We start from the raw sequence: 3387 nt of genomic DNA on the forward strand, positions 1-3387 counted from the left end.
GTCATCGTACCAAACCAACCCCATATTAGATAAGTGCTTGTGATTGGTCCGAGCCGGGCCAGGTTGGCTGGAAGTCTCTCTGAATGGGAAGGGGGCCAAACCAGGTGCCAAAGCAAATAAAACTGAGCTTGCACATTTGTCTGATTCCCAGGCTATTTTCTCTTGCATAGTATAGACAGACACACTGACCAAGAGACCGACAGACAGTCACACTGACCAAGAGACCGACAGACAGACACACTGACCAAGAGACAGACAGACAGACATACTGACCAGAGACCGACAGACAGACAGAACTCCCTCACTGTCGGGCAGGCCGAGCGACCATTTATCAGAGGATCTGATAAACAGACTGATAAACAAAGTCCTTGTAAACAGTGGAGCAACATGATGCAAATCAATCAGCTCGATAAAGCTTCTAACTTAAAGGTGTCCCACGAGGCTCCCAGCCGTGTCTTCTTAAAGCCTCGCCTGAAACGGCTTGTTCTGCTCACTTCAAACGTCCGTACGTGACTCGACACAAAACACCCTAACCCTCCCGTTTACCGCCTTCCAAGAGCCTGCCCCTCTCAGGGCCTCGGTGCAACGTCACAGAAGAACTCCACAGACCCCACACTAGCAGAAATAACACCCCCTCCTCGGCTGTCACTGCAGACGATTTACAAAATGCAGACGCTCACGCGAGCCGAACAGAGATCTGAGCGGGGCCCCTCCCAGACACCTGTGTGCTGGACCGTGTTCCCACCAGGGGGGGGGGGGGGGGGGGGCACACCTCTTCCAGCAGGAGGCGCCGGAGACATCTGCAGGATGAAGGCCACGGCGCAGTGGCAGCGTGTGACTTATTAAAGCGCCATGCAATCACCAGGCCGGTCCCGCGGGTCCAGAGCATCTGCAGCGCTCCATGGATGACGCTCAGTGGGGGCGAACGCTTGGCAAAAGTCAGAGGCTGGTTCCGCTTCGACGTGTCCACCTGTCCCCTCCCGCCCGCGCCCTGGCTGCGCGTGTCACAACAATCTGCGTGTCCTCTGGCCTGTGTTGGTCTGAATCTACATAACGGGAACTGGCGGAGGGAGAACCCGGTTTGCAATGGCAGCCGCGGTTTTGGTACAGGGAAAACAAAGAAGGTGGTTGAGATCTGAGGTGTGCGGTGTGGCACGTGGCTGCTGCAGGCAGCTCCTCATGTGATTATGTTGGCGTGGATTTTGTCGTTTGAAAGGCGGTGTGAAAGGCTTTGGCGAGCAGCCTATCTGGCTATCATCTGGTGACGGTGTTACCACGGTGCAGGAGACTGACAATGAGATAAGGGCCCACTGTCCATCCCTGTCGGCTCTGGACGGTGGTGGGTCATTAAGATCCAGCATTCATTAGAGGGACAATGGCTTGGCGTATCAGCTCTGACATCGCTTGCTAGAGCCGCTCAGAGCAACGCCTTGATTGGCTGATTCTTAGAGGTTGATGTGTGTACATCAGGCTCTGTGTCCATCCATCTCTAGGGAACCCATTCATAAAGTGATGCACTTATATATGTGGGGATCGATTTAGGTTATGAACAAAATGACATGAAAATAAATTCAGTCGTCATTTAGTGTGTCCACTTAAACGAATTGTTTCTGCAGCATCGCTTCAACATGATAGTGCAGCCAGTATACGCTTTAATTCTTCACACTATAACGACGATGACAGTGACTGTTTTGGAATTGCTAGTTCAAGGCCTGTGGCGGAAAAGGTGACGGCAGGAACTATGATTCGATTCTTGTGGAATTTCCAATGGAAGTTGGGGGCACCTGTGATATTGTTTTGGGCCATTTAACAGGCTTTAATTCTGGCCACATGGTTTATTCATGCAGCAACCAGTGATATCACGACTCTCATAAATCACGCAGTGCGGCATTCCGGATGTCCACAAGCTCGCTGGGCAAGGCTCACTAATCTCCACACAATCTTTCATCTGAATAACCTTGCCTTACCACAGGGCAGGGCAGTGCCAGACACACAGCCCTTCGGAGGGATCCCGTGTTTCTGTTTCCAGGCTCTGGGCAATCAAAAATACTTTTTTATTTACCTTTTCTGGCCCGAGAAAAACATCGTCCTGCACAATCGACTGCCAGAGGCTGTCTATTCACATCAACACTGGCCATTTTGAGTGAAGGTGTTATTTTGTTTCATTCAGGGGAAAAGCGAGAAAAAATAACATGAGAAATGCGACCAGATAATATAAACCATCAAATAGAGTAATTTATTAATTTATCTTGGCATTTGTGGCACACTGGTTACTCATCCATGTCACAAAGTAAAGTATAAAGTAAAACATGACAGCATGAACATGTGAGTAATTATCAGCCTTGGACTAAGAATCATTTTTCTGGCTTTCCAAATACAACTAATTAGCAGGCAACGCAATTATGTGAATGTCAAATAGCTCTGAATGTCTCACCACAGGCTTCTAATAGCCCACCCCAGGAACCACATTGCTGCTCCTTGTGTTGCCTTCCGCGCTACATCTGTCCTCTCTCCGAGCATCCTGGCCGGCGTGGAACCCCTTCCTGCCTCCCCACTCCATCTCACCGTCCTTCCGCCCTGTACGCAATTAGCCACCCTAGGTCTGATTGCCAGTAACGAGTGCTGGTTGGGAAGTGGCTGGACTAAATGTGCAGCGTTCGTATTAGCCTATTGAACTGTCTCCACCACCCCACTGGGCTCTCTGTGAGCAGAGAGCCAGACGGAGCTGGCCTCTTCTCTCCCTCCCACGTCCAGGTAGCGCCTGGAGCACAGCGCACACGTCGGTGCATTAAATGCGGTCGTGGTATTCATGGCTATTTGCCATTTATTTTATAATTAGTGCATATTTCTGCGCCAAAGTCATCAGGTGTTTCATGGAGGGTATAAAAACGATATGGCAGAGGCAGAACGGGAAGAAGGCGGAGGAGCTCAGCGCCAAATGCTGAAAGTGCTGCGCGTCTGCCAGGGTAATTTTACACACCGCTGGCTTCACACCTCAGCCAACGCCCTCCCAACTCTGAACTACGTGTCTCTGCCTTTGTATCTCCATTTATTTTGTGTCAGCCTACCGGAGATGTGAGAAGCCATGCAGTACAGAACGCCGCGCCGAAATGCCACGGGCGACCAAGCGGTGTGTGAAGCAAACAGACGGCCACGGAGAAGAGCAGGCCGAGTCGTGCTGCGTTCAAAGCCTTAGCATTCTGGACGGGCTAAACCTGTCCACCGCCGAGGAGTGGCAAGCGATGGGAAGCACTGAGGTGTTGAGCTGCACCGAGGATCCATACTTTTCCTCTGCTGAATAGCGGTTGAGATGGTGTGCTGGAGTAGTCACCGAGGTCAAGCCATGATTTGAAACATCATAAATGTTCCTTTAGGTTCTGTCATAAC

The sequence above is a fragment of the Gadus macrocephalus genome, chromosome 9 (assembly GCF_031168955.1).
Source record: "Gadus macrocephalus chromosome 9, ASM3116895v1".
Lineage (NCBI taxonomy): Eukaryota > Metazoa > Chordata > Actinopteri > Gadiformes > Gadidae > Gadus > Gadus macrocephalus.